At 38.0% G+C, this 22,976-nt stretch overlaps 1 protein-coding gene across 4 annotated transcripts in view; it reads right to left on the bottom strand.

Moving 5' to 3' along the window:
* LOC121518767 (serine/threonine-protein kinase PAK 3) overlaps positions 1 to 22,412 on the bottom strand; it is a 66,845-nt gene extending 44,433 nt beyond the window's left edge. For 2 of the 4 annotated variants that reach the window (XM_041801350.1, XM_041801353.1), the window contains exon 1: positions 22,259 to 22,412. The gene's annotated coding sequence lies outside the window, so the exon portion shown is untranslated. Of the gene's footprint in view, positions 1 to 10,629; positions 10,691 to 22,060; positions 22,158 to 22,258 lie in introns of those variants that run through there. The other 2 variants (XM_041801351.1, XM_041801352.1) reach the window with 2 other exon arrangements.
* Between the last annotated feature and the right edge of the window lie 564 nt (positions 22,413 to 22,976).

Raw genomic sequence — 22,976 nt, 5'->3', positions numbered from 1 at the left:
TTTTTAAAAAGATACAAGTTATCCATAATTAGGGGCATGGCTAATATCAAGCAATCAGTCTTTATTTGTAAAGCGCCACTTCATAGTTATCTCAAGACACGTTACAAAGAGCGTGGTTGGGACTGTACCAGTCCCAGCAACTATACATTTTTCCAGTGTTGCCTGCTCTGGGATACACCTGACTATGCCTCGCGTTTCTCACTATTGAGTCGCCAGTGAACAGTTTCATTCTCAATGGCTGTGTGGATGAGTGGGAAAAAATCTTGTTAGATAAGTGGAGACTGTATATGACCTAGCCACTTCCTCCTGGCGACTCGGGACCTTCCAAGGGAGAGCCTGAGCTAGAGTGGCCCACACCAGCTACAGGGGGATGGCTGAGTGTTTTGCTTTACTGGTGTGGAGCCACTTTTCTGATTGAGTGAAACTGCTCTTCAAACAGGCTTCATTTAATACAAGTATAATTATCTGTAAAGGAGGACAGAGAAAAACTAAATATTTGGCACACCGGGCAGGATGCAGCAGAAAACGGAGAGCCAGAAAGAGAAGCCATCGTGAAGCTAAGGGCTAAGCTAAGTTAGGTTGTAGTTGACGAGGGAAGGGAGGCTATAGGATTAGTTGCTTAAGTGTAAGGGAACTTGATGATAATTTTATGTACGTCTGACTCAAAGCAACCACAAAACGGTAACGATCAGAAGTAGAACAAAGTGAAATATTTCCCTTTAGCTTGATAAAGGGAAACCATAAACAGATGAGACTCCAGACAAATGAATTTCCCTTAGGGGACAAATAAAGTTATTGTATTGTATTGTATTGTATAAATGCTATGAGCAAACAGGAAGCAACGCAATGCGCTAACTGTAGTACCTAGCACGTCAGCACATCAGCTATGACTACATGTTGTTTCCTAGACATGAAAAACACTTATGTGGGCCACCCAAGTATATTTACTGACCATGTTTTCTTTTATTTATTTATTTTTAAAGATTTATTTTGGGGCTTTTTATGCCTTTATTGACAGAGGAGAACAGTGGACAGAATTCTGCACTGTTGATGGTTGTGACACACTACCTATCTCATCTTCACACTAAGCTCACCAGCATTAATTATCTAATATTAAGCAAAATTTTTCAAAAGCGAGTGATGTTATTTGAGCCTCTTAATACAAAGCGCTGCTGATGAATACAGACTGCATAGATTGGTCTGCCCTACTTTTGTCATCTTCATTTATGCTAAAATATTACCAAACTGCAGACTTGGCAACATACGGAAGAGGATTAGGGCCACCGAGAAGAAAAATTTGGAGACGCAAATGTTTTTTTCTCTTTACTTGTCAGAAAAAGTCCGAATTCAGAGAAAAAAGTCAGAATTCTGACTTTAATCTCAGAATTCTGACTTTAGTCTCAGAACTCTGACTTTTTTCTTACAAGTTAAAAAAAGCGTCCCAAATTTTTTGTTTTTTTCAGTGGCCCTAATCCACTTCCATAGCAACAACTTGTCTACCTGGTCAAAAATGAGATGCTAACATCATGGTGTAAAATGATACTGAGTACAGTATCGGCACTGATATCACATCTTCTTCTTAAGCCCTGACTCAGCTCTATCTTTCTGTCTGTTACTCGGTTGATCTGAAGTTAGTTTGAATATTTGAATATGGCGACTGCTGCAGACTGGCTTCAAAAGCTCTCTTTAGTAACAAAGCTGCTGACGTCACTCAGGCTTCAATCAATATTTTCCACAGTCCATCACATCAGAAGGTCTTGGTTCTCTTATATAGTGAAAATAAGAGAAAAGAAGAGAGTACTAGAAAGGTGCTATTGTCAATGCACATCTTAAAAAGAATAACATTCTCTATACTCCCAGATGCATTCTTCCACACACACACACACACATCGATAACAGCTGTTAAAGGAGTTGGATAAAAGAATTACTGAGGCAAGGAAATGACTACAGTCTTCAGTGTTGTAACCTTGAATATTACTGCACCTTAAAAGAACTTTATTACACATTAAATGTTATTGCACCATGAATAGAGACATTAATGCAAAAAAAAGCTGAAATCTGACATTCTGATCAAGTGTCAGTGTTGTGCACATTTCTGACTGTGAGTTAATTCCTGCTCCGTAAAATCTCTCACATATGGGCTTTTCAGACTTTTTCTACACCTTCCTGGTTTGTTCCTCTTACTGTGAAACTCTGCTTTGCATACAGCTGCCAGATCTCTGTTCATGACAAGAACAAGACACAGCCACAGCTTCAGTTTACTTAAAACAGGTGGCAGGTGAGACAGGTGAGAGTTCTCAGCTGCTAAGCTAAAACCTTTTTGGGTTCACTGTAAGTTCACATGTTCCTGGTGGGTTGCAGCAACCACAAAGGAGTATAAAGCGGTAAAAATGTCATAAAATAACACTTGAATGTCTAGACAAGGGCTTGTGAAAAGCTTCATCATATATTTATTTATATTGATTTAGCTCCTGATTCATTCCTTCAGTAATTGCTTCATAGCTGTAGAATCTCAAGTGCCATTATTGAACAAAAGTGTGGAAATAAATCTTCAGCGTCCTCATTATTAACAGTCTCAATGTTTTCAGAGCTGACACACGCCTTGGGAGAAAGCCATGGAAATGTTGAGCATGCACATCTTTTAATGGTGCGGGTATAAAAGGTTTATACCCGTTCATAACATGCTAACTAGAGCATGATTACACAATATCAAAGGGAAAACGCTTTGAGTGTGCATTCACACACTGACCTTTTACACCCTTCTGTGATAGGATCCTGTCGACATCATTTCTCTGACACAGAACACTACGACAGCTACATTCATCTTCACACACCATATGGAGTTACGCTTTTTAACATACAGAAACAACTGTACTATTATTAAATATTATTCACCAACATTCAAATGTTTATATGTTCATTTTAAATATATGAGGCATTTGCTTTAGACTTAGAGCTTAAAAAGGGGTAAAAGTAAAAGCAAATATAACAGCGGGTCATTCCTAAATAAGTCTTAGTGGATTATCAGATCTGTAGGTTACAATGTATTAAGTTTTACTGTGTATTAAATATATGTGTTTTAATATTTACACTACTCTGACATGGGAGTTTTAGATATAGATCTGCTAGAGTTGCCTTAAAGTTATTCTCGGTGAGCCCCTCAATAAACCACAACATCCAAAAAAAAGACCACATACAAAATTGAAACTACTTTTAAATTACTATTAAATACACTATTAAATGTTTCTTTTATCTTTTAAAATGTCCCAGAAAAAAATACAGCCAGAACACTTAACTTATATGTCACCTTTTAATCATTTATTTCGTCAGATGTAAAGGACAATGTTACGGTTTACTGGTGTTGAATTAACTGGTGACACTTCATTAAACATTCTCCAACACTACTTGTTTCTTCATTATGAGAATCTACCTGTGCTTTTGGTGACAAAACATGAATTGTTACTGTTAATAATAAGAGAAAAACATGATGCTATAAAATGATGTTGACAGAGCTGGACTAAGGTCCATTAATCCAGTTAATCATTAATTATCAGTGTTACCTTTTATGAATGAACATTTACTAACCCCTGTCTCATCTTAGGGCCATAAATGACCTGCCCCTTTCCCAATGTTTTTCACAATTTAGCTTTGCATTTATTATATTATTTTATTCTTACCCCATGTTGTCATTCATACACAATACAGCTGAGAAAAATTGATAAAATGAAAAAAAACTAGTGTTTCCTTAACTACTCTTCCCTTGAAGAAAATGCATCCAAAAAAATAACCTTGTTTACAACAATGCTGTAACTTAATAAACTGGTACACCAGATAGATTTATTTCACATATCCATCTTGAAAACCACTCATAGAGAGTGTTTGGGATAGGGCAGAGCCTTTGAAAAAAAACTCGGACGGTGATTGGATGAACGTTCTGTCACATCTTTACGGACCAATCAGAGCAACAAAACACGTGACGTAGCCGCTATCGAGGTGCGCCCCTACCAAAGGACTAAACTCCATACACAACTGCATAACGCAAACCATGGCGACTGTAGACATGTCAGTACACGACTGTTGTCATTTTTAAAAAGAAAACAACTCACTGCTATTCTTTGTTCTTCTTTTAACGAACAAATGTTGTCAAGTTCTGATAAACTGGTGCTGTTGCAGCATCCATGCTAATGTCTTTCGCCATAACTGCACCGGCCTCTTGTTGCTGTTTGCTTACACACGATTCTGTCGTGCCTTAAAGTACTGCCTCTCAACGCTGATTGGTCCTGTCACTTTTTAACAGATGGGAGCTTTGCAAGATGGATTCGCCAGTGAGAAACAGAGAAACGGGTAAATCCATCTGCTTTGCAAGGTTAGTAACTTAAGCAGTTATGACAATATTGATTAATCTTCAATTTAGGGAGTACTTCTGTGAGGTGTGTTGCTATAAAAACAGCTGGTGTCCAGTGATTAAATGTAGTCTTTCTGCACTTTAAACTGGGAAAACCTGCACATCAGCTACGTTTGTGATGAATGACAGGTTGCTTCTTAATGCAAAGCAGAGTCTTGTTTAAATTTCATATAAGAAGATTTAAGGGTTTACACAAGGTAGGTCACTTTTGACCCTTATAACAAGAGGAGTGTATAGAACATTAAGACTATACAATAGTTAAAGACAACAATAATTTGAAAATCTAATATCAAAACCTTTAACTTTGTTAATTCAGTTCCTTTTAACATCATTTTCCAAAGCAAGAGGATAACGCCCTCTTTACTTTAGAGATCTGAATGAATAAGTAACCACAGCACCCTCTGTGCTTTTATTCTGAAATGCTGATTCATCTTATTAAGTTATGTTCTGCCAAAGCTCCCCCAAAGAGTGGATCAAAAAAATTTTCCATCGTTTTTAAATTTGGAGCAATCTGTGGATCTTTATGGATGTAGTGGGAATGGAATAATAGTATAAATAGAAAATAAAGTTTTGGTTGTTTTTTTTAAACTGTGCCCACTTCTGGATATCAAGTACAGCATCAGCACTTAGGCTTAGTATTGTTACACCATCCATCAATCCATTATCTACACTGCTTATCCAGTTGGGGGTCACAGAGGGCTCGAGTCAAACCCAGCTGTCACTGGGCATGATATGGGGTGAACGGCATTGATACCAATACTTGTAATCCTAAGCCTCTTGTCTGTATGAATTTGAAGGTCTTTATAGGCCAAAATGTTCAGTAAGTTTCTATTTTTTGCCTTAAAGCTCCTGTGAGGAACTTTTGGTATGTGCCAGTTTTGGCGCCCCTTGTGGACAAACTATTATGGCTCTCATGTCGTACGTTTTTCTGATGAAATATCTCATCCTGTTTTCTTTAAACAATCAAAAATATCACAAAATCCAGAGTCTTTGCCATCGAAAAAGCAAAAAAGGCTTTTTTGAGTATTGTGCAATCACTTTATCCGACACCTACCCTGCAACAGCTATTTAAAGCATTAAAAATTATAGTATAGCAGTAAGATATGCCGTCATTGACGGTCTTGTTTACTTTTGTGGGTCATAAAGAGACACAGGTATGATTTTAGCCTGTTTCATAACCAGCTAGAAACACTTCACAGGAGCTTTAATAAATAAATTACAGATACATCAGCAACTGTAAATAACAGTGCATACACAATCATGTAAACAAATGAGGGAATAATCATTCAAGAAAACGTAAAAGGAGATAGAGAGCAAATTTCAAGTAGGTGCCAAAACTCCACACTCCAAAAGTGACACAACGAAGAAAGTGGGTCATCCAGCAGTTACAAAACCTGAATTTTCTGCTGTGGATTTAAAGATGAAAGACAAACTGAGGCCCTTAAACTCCACACTGCTAAATCCAACACATATCTCAGGTTCAGCTGTTTAAGTTGTAATGTTTTTTCTTCTCAGCATGATCCACGTCCAGATTACACATTATTTTGTGATTCAATCCTCATTTAATCCAAATGAGATTACTGTAGTAAGCATTACCTTTTGTTTGGTTCTCTATATTCCACGCTGATCTTGTTTGATGCTCATCAGCCACAACATAATGAGATTAAAAAGGATGCTGATGAAAACAGTTAACACTAATTACTCTCTTAGATACTCTGTGGTCCGACCACATTATATCCCCCTGGTTAGTTTACTATTACTAACAAGCAGGTTGTGGGATAACATTCATCATATCACAAACAAAGCAGACCCATTATTCACCAGCTTACAATCCACCATGACTGTCATTTTACCAGTATGATCCTCTCTTAAGACCCCTGCTGGGAAGGCTTGAGAGCTTGCTGGGTCATTTAATATTTAGTTTGGGTGAACTCCCTACCCCCAGCACTGCTTTCTCAAATCCACACATGCACATGTATGCATGAGCAGACAAACTGCAGCTACATAATCTGTCTAAAGCCTGTTGTTAGTTTTCTCATTTTTATCTGATTTTTTTTCAAGAGACCTTTAAAGTTTTGGTACATGGTTTCCATTATTTTCTTTTTTCTTTTCTTTTCAATCGTAACATTCCAGCAGCAGAATTAATCGACCTCAGTCTGAAAGCATGAACAGTTTAACAGTCCCATCTGATAAGGAAGAGGTGCACTGTTTTCTGACAGTTTGGGCTAGTCCTTCTGATACCAGTACAATCAAAGTGCTTTAAAGTGGAGCCTTTTTTCTGACAGGTGGAAAATGTGATTTAAAATGAAGTAGTTAGGCCTGTCAGTTGGAAAAAAGGCTTTTAAAAACTTGGTAAAATTAGCAACTACAGTTCTAAGCTCATTTAAAAGTCTGTAGTAAGTGGTATATATTTGGGCCGATATTTCCATGCTCCAATACAGATACAGATACAGATTCCAATATTCAGTGTTTTTTTACACATTTAGACCACACTTAAATTGGCCACCCAGGTAGATTTACAGCCCTCCAAGGATATTTGTTGACCATTTTTCTTCTCATAAGAGGGAGAGTTGTTGTTTGAGCGCTGTAATACAGCTGAGGAATACTGAGAAAAGAGCAGAAACACAGAAGATAAACCCATGAAACAAGGCGGAGTGGGACGACCCTCTCTGCCACCAGCCATACCACCCATGTCTACACACTTTTTATCTAAATGAAAAAAACACCCAACCTCTCAGTACAGGAGCTGACTTCTTCACTCTAATTCTAACAGCCTTAGAAATAGTCATAAAACAAGAAAAACAATATTTGAGTCAATGGTAAATCACATATGCAATCTTTTTCAATTTATGGAAATACAGAAATGAAAAACTTAATGGGGTTTCTTTTGAATATACGTGAATTTTATGTAAACATCACGCTTCATCTGCATTAATAAGAGCTACAAGCAGCACTGTAACAACCTAACTAATCTAAACTATTTTTCTTTATGGAGCCTATATTTTCAAATTAAAATGAATTCTCAGTAATTAACAACAGCTTTGCTGGGTAGTTTCCTGAAACAATCCTGACAAAGTGCTTGAAATAAAATGAAAAATATGTCCTTCTTAATGGTAAAAAAAAAATTTACTAGCAGTAGTTCAGACCTAAAACTTTAGACTTTAAAGCTAACTTTAAAGTTTAACATGTGAGGACTGAAAGAGAAGCAGATTTTTCATCATTTATGTAAAAAGCTGAATAGGTGCACTGACTCTTCTTTAGGTTAAGTCTTTCTGTATAAATACTTTAACAGTGAGTACACTCTAGACATGCACTCTTTGCAAAGTGTCTCGAGATAACTTTGGTTAGGAACTCAGAAGACAAAGTGATTAATAGATTGATTCATACTTCACTACACATTCTAACATTTGGCCAGTATGTCAGGGGTGGAAATACTGGCAGAAATTTTAGCATCTGCTGATAACACTTATAACACTAAGACATTTTCATGACTTCTGTAGTATTTGGTCATTAAAAACAATACAGTACCCAGTACTGGGTGCCTGGGACTTTTACTGTTGTTGCCATGGATGCCATTGTGATATTTCTTGATCTTTAATACAATCATATCAGAGTTCAAACCTCTGGTTTTGGTAGCTTGAAGAGATTGTTCCTTTCTATAAGAGAAGATTTGTTTTATTTAAACCTCCCATGTACTTATTTCATTCTGATAGGCATTTCCAGGCCACCAGACACTATCTATAATACTTGTACATTATGACAGACTTTCTTTTCTATTTGAAGAATTGAATTTATTTGTTTTAATAAACTCTGGATGTCACTGCAAATGAGAGCATGCTCTCAATTGGCATCTTGTGATAAACCCTAGTGCATTCCTTAAATTCTACCCAGCATACCCAAGAAGTCCTCTGAGAGGTATGAGGTATGGAGCAACAGGGAGGTTTGCAAACCAAGACAAACATACATACATACAGACATACATACATACAGACAGACAGACAGGACATATATACATACATGCATGCATACAGACAGACAGACAGACAGACAGACAGACAAACAGACAGACAGACAGCTCTGCAATTATAATAGTAAGATAAGTGTGACAACTGTGTCCCAAAGGGTAAAAAAACAGCCCCAATAAAGACTGACATAGAAATATTATGTATTAAAGTATCATTCCAATAAATCTATAAATAGAATTAGCAACTTCAGTTGTCACCATACATAGCAAATATTCATTCTGTTGCAAAATTGTAACCCCTTAAATGCCAGTTTTTGTGATTAGGACTTGATATTTATTTATTATATAAAGGTTTAATGGATGAATGAATGAGAATGAACCATCTAATTTCTAATACATTTGATTTTCCATCTTAAATTGAGAAACTGTCTTGCATTAATTTTAACTCAAGATTTAAACAACCATAAAGATGAACTCACGTCTAAAATAAAGACACATAATGGGTGCAGGAGTTTGCTATTAGCCTGTTCCAATGGTTATGTCACCAACTCAACAGTGTTGGTATTTTTACAGTTCATCTAGTTGGAAATTTAGTTTAGACTGTGAGTAAATAAAGTGAAAATTAAACAGAATACATTGCAGTTACAAATGTTGGCCTAGTACCACCAGGCCACAGACCCCTAAAACCTTAAACAGCTTGCACAATTTTTATAGTCCAAGTACCCATCACAGCAGTACCCCTTTACGAGTAAAAATCCATAAATTCATGAACGAATTTATTGTAAGTAGCCGTTCAATATATCAAACATTTCAGAGTGACAACCACAAAATACAGCTGGTCTCTGTAGGCAATTCGAGTGTCCTTCACACTGACGCGCTCTCTGTTGACCCTGCTCTGTCGACCCTGACTGGACACATAAATTAGTTTGAAATATCACACAGACAAATTCTAGTTTCATGTTTTAGGACATGAATAACTGATAGCATGAGGACAAAATAATCATGCAGGCTTACTATGTCTGGTTTCAAACAATTAAAAACAAGACATTCAAATTAAAACTGACAGGATACATTTATGAAAATCCACAGGAACAGGATCAAGATGAAGACATAAGTGACACTATGATCTAGGAAGCCTTAGAGCCTAAAGCACATATTTAAAACTTAACACTGATGAATTTGCCATGATGTGAAAGGTATGTGGCTTTATTTACAGATATTACATTAAACAAAGTCCTGTTAAATTCAGTTGAGCTGATGTAATGTAGGTCATGATTTAAATCTACAATAACTGGGCACAGTTTCATAAACTAGACGATCTGCACTCTCAGCTGAGTTCACACGTATGCATTTGTACCTCACACTTCTTTATTGGCTAGCACTCTACTTGGATATGCCAGTGGCAGCACTTGAAAGCACAGATTTGGGATTAAAAGTGGTTAAATCAAACAGTAGCGGTTATGTGACATGCTTTGCGTTGCTTTAAGTTTTTCCCTTGCATGAGAGCATCAAGTGCGGGTTAGATTGCTCAGCCTGTTTTGTCCACTTAAAGGCAACAGAAAAAGTGGGGTTTCTGCATTAGTGTGGCTTGGGTGGGCATGTTTGAGTGCCAGCTGGAGGCAGAGAGGGGAGTGGAGTCCCTCCTGCAATGCCAGCTGGTGCACAAGCTCTGAGTCAAGCTGAAAGGGTTAAAAATGCTCGGGAACATGGGCAGTGACAGAGAAGACTGTAGAGTCTTTTGACATGATGTCACACTCTTCAGTAAAGCATCTTTCTCAAGGGGGTTTGGTAATACATGTTTTAGTGGGGTTGTCATGATATCAGATTCTCAAACTTTAATATGATTCTAATAAAAATCAACAGTATCATTAACTGAACTGATACTGCAACAACAATAAGAGATGTCATAGACACACAATATTGGATCATTTCATGTTTTGACTCCTAAAGGTGGATGCTTTCCTCTTCTACATATCAATCTTAAAGAATAGATGTAGGTTTTTTAAAGGTTTGATACAATTCCCAGTGCTATGCATTAGGTTTAGGAGATATTTTAACTTTATATGTACTGATATGTCTTTCTGGAAGAAGAAGTAGTTGTCACAACAGAAAAATACAGTATGATAGCATTTTGTTTTTGAAATCAAACAGTATTGAAACCTCTTTTAAACTGTGACAACAACAGCAGAAATCTTTGACTTAAAGTATTAGGTTATTTTGTTGTTTTCATTTTAAAAAAATATCAGAAAAACCCCCTTACTCTGTCTAATTCCATAAATGTATAAGCAACATTTGGTACATTGGGTGGTGGTCCCATCACTTGCCAGTTCCACCCACTGTCCCTGTATGGAGATAGAAAAAAAATCTTTATTTTAGGTTTGTTGTATAATAGACCACACCAGGCCAAATTTTAGTCATGAAAAACACATCTAAGTTTATAAATTTAAGCTTCAAAATCCTGAAAAATTCATCTGTAAAATCTGCTCTAGGCAGGTGTGGGCCTGGCTCTGTGCCAGAGCAGAGAGACGGAAATTGGGGATTACATTTACTGTTTTCTGGTACAAATATCTCTGTCGTGATACTTCAGTTTAATGACCTGTGGGCCACCCTGGCTGATACATTTGGGAAATTTACCTCACAATGAACAAAAACACAGCATGACCATGATCAGTGTAGCATTAAGGGGGGCGGGGTGATTCCCCATTCAGACCGGTGATATCCTGGGCTCATATTTTTGGAAAGAGGTGAACAAATTTCTGACATTTTAAATTGAAATTTCAGTCACACATAGATCTCTGTGTTTTCACGTTTACAGCAGCCATATTCCAACATATCTGGTGTGTTAAGACACAAAGTACGGATTTCACTTTACAGGGACTTTAAAATTTGATTTTTACTTATGATAATGGCTGTCAAAAGACTGACATTTTAACTGTGATTTATCTCAGAATTTCTGTCGTTAATTATGATTAACCATCCTTTTGATCATGTTTAAACATTTAATTATCTTCCATTTAAAACGTGTTGTGTCATTTTGGATTTTTCTACTGTCTTAAACTAGTGGTAAATGACTTCCTATGTGGATAAACATGCTTTTACGGGTAGATTGACAACTTCAACATGAAAAAAGGAACTTCTTATGGATTGAAAACGAAATAATGTAATGGTAAAAAAAAATATTTATTTGAAAACACAAGGTGCAGTTGACTTTTGTCTTGTCCACTGAGCCGTCCGTGAGTTTTTAAGGTAAAATGAGACACTAAGGAGTGGTGGATGTATTTCACATCACTGTGGCTGTAGGGAGATGCTGCAGTGGCCTACCCAAAGAGTGTTGATACAGACTATAAAGCATGTGACTAATCCCGATTTTAAAAAATAGCAAGCTAATTGTGGACCTTAATTAATCGCAATTAGTGCAATTAATTTTGACAGCCCTACTTACATTATAAATGCTCCTTATTAAATGAAACAGATTAAAAAAGATAATTCCCTATTTAAACCTAACATAGTAAACAGATTATCTTGCTATAATATTGCTTAGTAAGCATATTAGTGTAAGAGGTTCTTACTCTAAACCCACATCACCATAAACTGAAGTCATTTTAAAGGTACTGTTGTTTCCTATATCTTGTCTGAAAATACAATTCATATGTCTTAGAACTCAGTATCCTTCCCAGGCCTACTATCAATCCCTTTTAGTGGTTCTAAGAATGGGGGTTAAGGCCCCCCCAGGGGGTAGTGAGACACTGAGAGGGGGGTTGCAAGATGCCTGTCAAAAAATGACAGTGATTTTAAAATGATTTTAAATGGTATACCTAACCCAGTACTGTAAAGATATAACATAAAATGTGTTTATTTTAGGGGCGCAGATGGCCTAGTTGTTGGGTTCTGCCCCATGAACACAGACGGCCCAGGTTGGGTCCGGCCTGTGGCTTCTTTCCTGCATGTCTCACCCCCTCTCAACCCTGCTTCTGGCCCTATCCACTCTCCTCTTCTCTAAATGAAGGCATAAAAAGCCCATAATATCTTTAAAAATGAGTTAATTTAGAGTAAACTAGGTGATGTTTATGTTTAAGTAAAAATATCATGTAAATGTCAGTTTGCACATGACAGTATTAACGTAGGACTGTGCTGGTCTAAAAGGAACCTCAGATGTAGTACGTCTCCTCAGTGCTACAATCTTTACATTAACATTACTTGTATCCTGCTTTGAGTCTTTCCTAAAATAATTACAAGGTAAAACAAAAATGTGATTTTTAGGTTGCTGTGTTCTTTTTGTGTTGGCCTTATGCCAGTGTTGAGAAAGGCCTAGAGAATGTGCACAGCTGTGTGCAACACTGTATGCTTAAACCTCCTCCAGGGACAGTAGGGGTCCCCAGTCGCTGACACTGTTATTTTGGGGGTCGTGGGCTGAATGGCTAAATTTAAATAACTGAGTTTTAAGAAAAGCGTTATGTTTCAAACATTTTGACAGCCTTAGCTACGATGAAGTGTAAAACCCTTTATGTCTGGGAAAAATTATGTCCCTAGTGAGTCTCTACCTCTAGAAAACCTGTTCCCAGGTACTAAAACTGTCCTCCATGTAATACATTCAAGCCTTGTATCCTTCCTACAGTACATCCAGCATTTCATTCTAATAATCTCTCCCCTGCAACACATACAGTTGCACCATAGTTTTACAATAAAAAAAACTACCATAAGTCTGTTATTTGTGTCAGTGAGCGAATAAACTAGGAGGTAGTGTGCCACACACAGCAGTAGCACCTCCACACAGCCAGGAAAAGAAACTGAACTCCTCTTAAGTTATTTGGATCAAAGAAACAAGAGCAGAAATGCTGCTCTGCTGAGCTTCAGTGTTTTTTATTTGTGACAGGTGAGTAATACGCTACTACCTAGGGTGAGTAATCTTGGTGAATGTGCCCGGGTTTAATTCAGTAATTAAACTTAATTATTCCTGCAAAGAAAACAGAGATGATCAATAGGACAGCATCAGTACATTTTCATCTCAGGGAAAAGACGAAGCATCTCAGAGTGAGACCTTCCAGGGTCTTAATGAGGTGCTCAGCCCCTCAAGAAATACAACAAAAAGTATTCAACTCCTTGGATATTTACCCCTCTATCAATTTTAAAAATCAGTCATGGTTGAGATAATTGAAAGTGAAAACAGATTTCTACAGAGTAATGTATTAAACAAAAATGTAAAGAAAATAAGTGAATACATAAATATTCACCCCTTTTAAAGTGACGAACCCAATTCAACAGAGGCCCAGCCAACTGGTGCGAGTAGTCTCACAATTAGTGAAATGGGAATCACCTGTCTTTGTATGTTAAAGACACCTGTATCTGGAAGGTCAAGTCACGGGTTAATCAGTATTCCTGGCTACCATTACACCATGAAGACAAAAGAACACTCAAGCAACTCAGAGAAAGGTTATTGAAAAGTAATTCAGGGGCTGGATACAAAAAGAAAAACTGAAAATCCCTCAGAGTTTAGTTAAATCAGTCATCAAGAAACAGAAGGAATATGGCCAATGTGTAAATCTGCTGTCCTCACAAACTCAGTGAGCGTACAAGAAGGAGACTAGTGAGAGAGGCCACCAAGAAACCTATGATTTCTCTGAAGGAGTTACAAGCTTCAGCAGCTGAGATGGGAGAGACTCTGCATACCACAACTGTTGCCTGATTTCTTAACCAGTCAAATCTTTATGGGAGAGTGGCAAAGAGAAAGCCACTGTTGAAGAAAACTCAGATCAGCTCTCAACCAGAGCTCACCAGAAGCCAAGTGGAAGAAAGTATTTGGTCTGATGAGACCAAAATGGTGCTTTTTGGCCATCAGAGAAGTCATTATAACACTGCACATCACCACAAACCCATCACCGTGAAGTGCAGTGGTGGCAGCATCATGCTGTGGGGATGCTCCTCGGCAGCTGGCCCTGTTAGGCTTGTAAAGGTAGAGGGTAACATGAATGCGGCAAAATACAGGAAAATCCTGGAGGACAATTTTATACAGTCTGCAAGAGAACGACGGCTTGGGAAAAGATTTATTTTCCAGCAAGACAATGACCTAAAGTTTACAAAGAAATCTACACAAAAATCATTTAAAGACAACAAGGTGAATGTACTGGAATGACCAAGTCAAAGCCCAGGCTTCAATCCAATTACGCTGTAGAAACCCTCTTTAATTTTTACATTAAAGAGTTTTCTTTTTCTTTTTTTTTTTTTTTTTTGGTAATTTAAAAAAAAAGCCAAATTGTTCTCTTGTTCAAATTTTTTGGAGGTGCTAAAAGGGAATTAAGTGGCGCTCTAGCACTCCAAAAAGGGCCACAACCACCTAAGAGCAGTCTACTCATGAACCCAATCCGAGGTCATGCGTTGTATTTTCACTCTTCCTACTCAGTGGCTTCCAACTTTTCTACAGTCTTTGACAAATTCAAGCTCAGACGCCCCTCTTCAGCTCTCTGCAAACTCTTGACCCAGTGAAACTTGCTAATCTCTTAAACCACCTGAACCCTCCCCCTCCTCCTTCTCCCTCTTCTTCTCTGTAACATTTCATCCTTTTATTCTATCCATCTGGGACGTCTCCTCCCATCGCATCATCTTACTGTAATCTGCGATCTCCAATCCTCCCCTAAGACATTTCTCTGACTATCCTAAAGCCTTATGTGTTTTTGATGCATCAGAATAAGTCACATAGGGACGATGTGTGTCACAAACACAGACAAGCAGCCCTATTCTAAGCAGCAACAGACATCAAGTAGGGAGATTACGCAGGGAGCTGTGTCAATGTGTCAGTGTGTGAGTGTTTCCTCTGTTACTCTCTCTCTCCCTGTCTCTCTCCATCCATCTCTCGCTCTTACTCCCCCTCCCCTTTCTGAGACAAAATGGCCAGATGGCCTCCAATCCTACATGCTAATCCACAACACACAGACTGTAGCTTCTCACACACCTACCACCAAGACTACAGCTCAGCTTTACACCACTATGCCCTTAAAACACACACATAACCCCCTCACAAGGCCAATGCACAAGTAGAAACTGTCCTTAAGCAGCAGTACAGGGAACAATAGCAGCATAACTCATCCACAGTAAGTCCTCAACAGATGGAGGCCTACTTGTATGTGCTGTGTCCTACTATCACATTTCAGGCAGTCCAGTTAGCAGGCTACGAGCCAAGACGAGCTTCAGTGTCTCCTGCTTTTGTTAGCTGAGGTGAGGTAAGAGAAGCTATGTGTGTTGGGTTACACAAGCCAGTGGAAAACATGGGGAAGCCCAGAACGGCACGCTATAAGCCATGGAGACATACTGGAAAAATACAGGTTTCATGTTGCTTCAGTACAATAATAAAGTCTGCTTTTGTCACATGTTGGCTATGATTATGTTGAACAAAGCTGGAAGGATATTAAGAAAAGTCTTTCGGTCATACATCAGTGTAGTTGCTAATATTAAAATTATTTGGAGGTTTTTTGCTTCAATTAGACAGGACAGCTGAGGAGAGAGTGGGGGAGGACATGCACCAAAAAGAGCAAGGAACAGGACCCAAACCTGAACTATGAGGAGTGCAGCCTCTGTACATGGGCTCAGATATCCTGGCATCCCAAATACATGATTTTTTCCAGGGGAGGAGATTTAAAAAAAGGTTTTTAAATTCATGGACATTTTGATCATTCAATAATTTCATACCATGTGTTTTGAAATGGTACGATCCTTATTGAGCAGATCTATGGGAAACAGTAAACCAAACTTAAAGTAACAACATCTATTTTATGTGATAGTTGCAAAGCAAACTCCTGCATCTGCTCCTGCCAAAGTGCAATACAGACAGCGTGCAGAACTTTACCAGAAATTTTAAAGGCAAGAAATTTCCAAATAATGTTTGCTTTGGACCTCCGCTTTTGTTACATCATATCAAATGATCATTTAATCAAAATTGTTTGATTTTGCACTGTAGTTTAAAACAGTGGTGTATTGAGACAAATCAAGTCCATAGACATCTTCACAAGCACTTTTCAAGGTACTGCACCAAATATTTGCCTATCAAACCCCACCAAAGAAATGAAGCAGATATTCAGCCACACATTTTCTACTCACTTTTCCACAGTTAATTTGAGCCTTTTGAATAGATTGCACTGTTTTTTTTTCTTTAATCATTAGAAAAAAAAAAGGGCTAGATCTTATGAAGTCTATCAAAATGTAGTCATTACTAAAGGAAAACTATTTTTATTATCTTGAGCAAACAACAAAAATATGTTGAAACTAGGGCTGAATGATTTGAGAAAATAATCTAATTGTGGTTTTTTTTTTTTTACCCATGCGATTATATCTGAAGTTCCTCATCAAAAAAGTTTTAACTGGTATTTTGACACAAATTTCAGGTTAAAGAAATATTGCACCCTCTGCGATTCGAAAATTGCAGTAGGCCATATTGCAATTTAATCTAATTTGCGATTAATTGCCCAGCCCTATTTGAAACCAAACAAAAATTACTCAATTTCATAGAAAAAAAATAAGGAAATATGAAGGATCTATGCATATCTTAAAAAATTTTTAAAAAGTAAAGGCTGGAGTTTAACTTTATTTCTACTGTATTATTAATCTGGAAACATTAATGAGTTAGAAAATGAATAATGAAAATTGATCATATCACCAAATTTCACTACAACTTTCTCCTGTGACAACCCAGGTCTGCTTAACGTAAAATTTTAAATCAAAAAGCTGGCGAATGGAAGTTTAGATACAACCCAAGTTGTATGTTAGCAAAGACACATCAAGACAGGATCAAGCCATGGTCGTCAACCTACACTGACAGAGTGCAGCAGACTTTGATTTGTCAAAGAAACTACAAAAACTACTAAGCTAACTCGTGCAATCACTAAGTGGGTTGCCAAAGACTGCAGACCCAGCGACATCACTGAGGACAAGGGCCTCACGGCAAACAGTTTATATTCACTTCACAGCAGAAGTTATTCTGTACTTGATGTGTTTGTCTGCAGTTTATTGATATTATTGCTCAAGTTTAAAACCATAGTTTACCATACTTAATCGTAGTATTTCAAATATATGATTAATCACAGGATATTTATATTTGCATATATTAAACAGCAAATGGCATTTTAAGTATCAGTGAAACACGACCATCTGTAATACAAAATACTACTTTTTATAAATTTCCCCACAATGCTGAGTAAATAAAGGTTTAGCCATGAGTTATAACAATGCTTTAGTTCAGTGCTATATATGTGTGGATTTTGAAGGATGTGTTGATAACAATAAAACACATTTAAACCTGAATGTCAGCATTATGCTATCAACCGAGAGAGACCTTCACAGAAGCTCTCGCAGATCTTTTTTGCACATTACTTAATGACTAGGGTCGGTTGTGAAAAATTTTCCATCAAAAGCAAAAGGCATGCTACATGTGAGTTCACACTATTGTTTACACTATAAACCATACCCCTTTGGGTGCAGTTTGACTTTTATTTTCAGTTAAACAGAACACTCATGCAGCTTACCAGACCAGATTCGTACGTCTGAGCTTTCTTTGCAAAGATAAACATTTTATGAGGTGCATGTAACCTTCAGAGACAACGGCCTGTATGAATACTTGAAACTGACAGTAAGCTCATTCAGTCACATAAGCATATAGAGATATTAATTGTCCATTTGCCTGTAAGAGATATGTGCAGATAAAGGTGTGGTAAATATATAATGCGTATGGCATGTAGAGCATTTAAGACCCAGAGAGGAGAGAGCAATAATCCGACAGTCATCAGTTTAACAGCAGGATGTATAAACACATCTGCTGTAATGATGTACCACAGCAGCTCTGTCTGGGTGTCTCTCTGTCTACTTGATGGGCCTCTTATCCTTCCTGTTCCTGTCCACTGCCACTACACCACAGCGAGCAAAAATTCACCTGTAAGCAAGTGTATTTATCTAATCTGTATCTAATCTCACTATTTTAGGCCACAGTTAAACACCAAATAAGCACCCTAATTTAAAATAGAAACACACACATTTTGTTTTGGAATGTCATTTTTAGGAAATAGATATAATCAACATTAAATAACCAACATTTTACAGACAAAAGAACTCTGTGAGGGTGCAGATAACCTAGTGGTTACGCAGGAGGCCTGGGTTCAAGTCTGACCTGTGGCTCTTTTACCTCATGACATTCTCTTATCCCTGTTTCCAGCTCCACTGTCCTATCTCCTTTAAATAAAGGCTATAAGGAACTTTATGATTGTATTTTTTTAAATGCTGATCTGAAGATGACCACAATCTGTCTAATTCAACAGAATGGTGCCAACTTAAGAAGATTTGCCATCAATGAAATGTGGTCCTATAATTCTTCAGAGAAGTCAAAATACAACAGAGAACATCACAACATGACCATTCTCATTTAAAACTGACAAGTCTAAATGTTTCCCAGTGTTTAAGAACAGTAATTTCATGTAGTCAAGCAATGCTTTATTATTTAGTAGGTGTTACGGATGCTGGTATTGGATTTTTGCCAATGTCTGACAGACAGATATTTACAGATTCATTTTAGCTGATACAGATATCGATACTGATTTTTAAATATGCATTTAGGACAAGAAATTTCAGACCTTTTGGACACACTTTAAGATTTGAAGATGACCAAGGAAACAAACCTTAAAGAAGGAAGATAAATAAAGAAAAAGACCTCAACTGCCATAGGTCTGTGGGTTCAGCCTAAAACGTCACTAATTTATAAGTATATATGGACAAAATTTACAGTTGATAGATGCTGAAATACACAGGTAAAATATCAGATGTAAATATCAGCAGAAATGTTGATATCTGCCGATATTCATGTTTGCCTTTTTAAGCTTATATCTGCTGATACCAGACTGACAATATCATGCATCCCTAGTATGTCTAGTTTGTGTTTGATGGAGGCCTGATAAACTGGATTTTTGGAAAACTGACATTTTTTTTTATTTAAAAATTGAGATTTTCTTTCTAAATTACTGAATTACTGCATTAATACCAAAAGCAAGGGCTACTCTCAGAAACTTCAATTTAATGTCTGATGAAACCTGTAAACAAAATTATACATCCTTTATTATACTGCTCATGTTTAACCAGTGTTCTCAGACTAAATCTGACACAGAGCCAGTGTCAGATTAATCAAGATTCTTCTGATGGCCTTGTTTGCCATTTATGTCAAATAGACATCAGTATTAGTTTCTGTCATTTTCTGAAGAAGATAAAAAGTTTCAGTAAGGGTTGAAAACTTTTGGTTTTTCAGGGCTGATACAGATACCAAATATTAGTAGCTGATGAGACCAATAACTAATATTTGGAGCTGATATGCATTAATAATGACGTACGAAGTGTACCTCATGTGACAAAAGTAAAATTTATTTATTTATTTTTTTAATGAAGGCAGATAAACAGTTTAGTCCTAGCTCTATCAGCATGAGAAACAGCACAAAGGCACACAGTAGTAGCAGGGAAACAGGAAGTGATGACGCACACTCAGTGTCAGTGGCACTCAGGCTTAAGTGTTGATTGGCTGGTACTCATGTCACACCTGGCAACTGATTGTGGACATTTGTTGATACTATGGAGAGTAAATTAAAGCCAGAGGGGAAGACACACTTTGCAGTGGAACCAAAGCAGTGCTCCTTTTGATTAATTGATTTTCGGTACAATAAAGTGCCAGTAATGACAATTGGTCAGGTTGATAATTGGAGGACCACAAAACTTTCAGACCCTTAGTTTCTGTGTAAATGTCTTTCTTTTTCTAAAATTACACAGCACACTTTAAAAGACGAGTTTAGCTTACAATTTAACCTGTAAAGGTAAATTCAGTTTACTTCTGGTAAATGTTATAGATAAAATAGAAGAAAAACTTGTTTTGACTAGTTTCTTTATCATTTTAAGTTTTTAAAGCAGAAAAGAAAATTGTTTATAATGGGGTTTGATGTGAAAAAAATGCAAATTCAATATTAATGCAATAGCATATTTAGGCTATAATAGCCATGATTTCAAAACATTTTGATGAAGTCACATAAAGGTCTAGCTAGTTATAATTCATAAGCCTGTAATATTAATTTAACCTTTATATTACCAGGAGTATTCCAATTTAAAAAGAAAAATCTTTTTCTTTTTAAGCGAATCATAGTCAAGACTTTGGCATATAAAGCTCCACATAAAGAGCAAACAACAGGAACAAAAATAAGTCAGCCAGTAAATTGGCAATGTTCAGTTAAACATGGTAGGTCTGATTAAAACAGTTATGTAGACTGGTCCAAAGATCATTAATGCTGGATCCAAACTCCTCCAAACAAACACAAGTCTCTCATGTATGGTGATCCTGTATCTTAGATCAAGATGATGAAGCAAAAACCTTAAAAGCTTTTACACCAAGATGGCACAAGTGTGTGGGATTTCATACATGATGAGCCCATGAAGCGACAGTTCATTGGTGCCAATTTAGTGCTAAAAATGTTTTCCTGGATGCAGAAGTGACATGTTGCAAACAGAGGTAGAGTGCAGGGCATGCAAAGCAGTGCAAAGACCTAAAAACTTCCAGGTATAGCTCATAGACACCCTTTAAGACACCCTTTAAGTTTGTTTGCATATCACACTTCATACTGTCAGTGCAATACTGAACAGCAGGCCTAATGCCAGGTACACCTTTGATTTCCAAATGACGTTTAAGAACAGGAAAGAGGCAGCTGATATTAGCTCATACCAACATGGCACTAGACAGGATACAAGCCCTTGAATGGACTATGACCACTGTGTATTTCCTATATCAATATAACAGGCCAATGTTGGAGGGAGTATCACCTTCAGTATCCCATCCCCCAGCTCCCCTCTACAATCATCTCACCCTCCCTCCATCACTGACATGACTCCCTAACATCCCTCCCTCACACAGCAGCCAGACAACAGGTCTCCCATCAGGCCTTGCTTCCCCTTACAGACCCTGAGGATGACTGCGCTTCCTGGGAGAGGACTCTTCCCTCCCATTTGACATCACAATCTAAACCCAGCAGAGGGGATGGGGATGGAGAGACAGTAAAATCCTTCCATCTTCCTCTGTGGGAGAATCCGAGGATGGAATAGCTCAGCTTTCACAGCACCGGCCCCCACCCCCACTCCGATCCCCAATGAAGTCAGGTGACCAGATGTTGTATATCTCCCTGTCACTACAGCCGCCATGAAGCTGCTGCACACATCCATGTTAAAGCCGGGAGACTTAGGCACGTCTCCACTCTGCTTTGCATGTATCTGTTAGAATGAGAGTAAAAGCCATTTGTTGGTAAAAATCCTCCCTAGAAAGAGCGTAAGTGAGGCAGCAGTGCAGAGATAACAAAAGAGCAGCCATCAGCATATTAAGCATCCATCACCCCCACCATCCATCCACAGTATATACAGCTCTAAAGCCTCCGTCAGCCTCGGGTCTACAGACCTAAAATAGCCTTGCTTCTTTTTTGTTCCACTGCAGCTGCTGCATTTCTCCAGCACACACACGCTCAAAAACACACATACACAGTCTCAAGGCCTGTACAAACACCACCATTGATTCTAACACCTCCCCATCAATAAAGATGCTATTTGTGAGGCACAGGGGAGAGCACACAGAGATGATGTGATGCAGGGGGGGGTGTATATGATCATACAATACGTGATGCAGGCATCCGTTTCCATCTCACCCTCACGGACACAATGCTGATGAAACAGCTGCCTCCTTAGCCCGGCAGAATGCAGAGTGGAGGAAGAAGAAGAAAAAAAAGAAGGCTACAAAGCAACCCCTACATACACAGCCTCCCCCTCCTCCTCTCCTCTCCTCTCCTCCCTCCTCTGCCTCCCCCCCTCCACATCCCATATTGCATACACAGAGAGGGAATTACCTGAAATATGTCTTCACATTCTCTTGCTGAGTTTTTCGCCGTTGAGCCAGCAGCTCGGGTGGATTCATCGTCAGTCGTACAGTCCTAATGACAGTTTAAAGGCAGGATTGCCATTCTCTTGTCAGACCAGTTCCTGACCCTAAAAGCAAGCTTGTTCGGCAGGCTGGATGCTTCACTGGCTGCTCACTGTTCCCTAGCCCATGATGTCATCCGCCCTGCTTCTCCTATTGGCTGAGAGGCTGAATATTAATGCAGGCAGCAGGTCTGGGGGAGGAGGCAGCCAGCAGGCAGACGCTGTTGGTCTTCTGTTTGACATACAAAACCTGCTGAGTGAGAAGACAGGAGGGAGGGATTAAGTGTCCAGCTCAGGAACTATTCTCTAAGGCTGTTTCTACACAAGTAATCCAGGAAATTTCTTGAAAATCTGCAGCTAAAATCTTCCTGAGTTGTTGTTTACATACAATATTCATGTGTGCCCCTTCTCTGTCAAACCCAGACAAGTTTTTTCCTGCCTTCATAACATTTGATGTGTAATTAGACATAAAAGCATCCATTATTAGGTGGAAACAAGCTGCTGAGCAGAAAAGAGTAGGAAGCATCTTCTTTAAACTTAAGAAGATAAGACACGATACAACATGACACAATTTGGCACAACGTGCTACAATTACATATGATACACTACAATCTGACGCCATATAATACCATATGATATGATACA

Source organism: Cheilinus undulatus, linkage group 12, assembly GCF_018320785.1.
Source record: "Cheilinus undulatus linkage group 12, ASM1832078v1, whole genome shotgun sequence".
NCBI classification, from domain to species: domain Eukaryota; kingdom Metazoa; phylum Chordata; class Actinopteri; order Labriformes; family Labridae; genus Cheilinus; species Cheilinus undulatus.
This window is presented reverse-complemented; position numbering and strand designations above follow the sequence as displayed.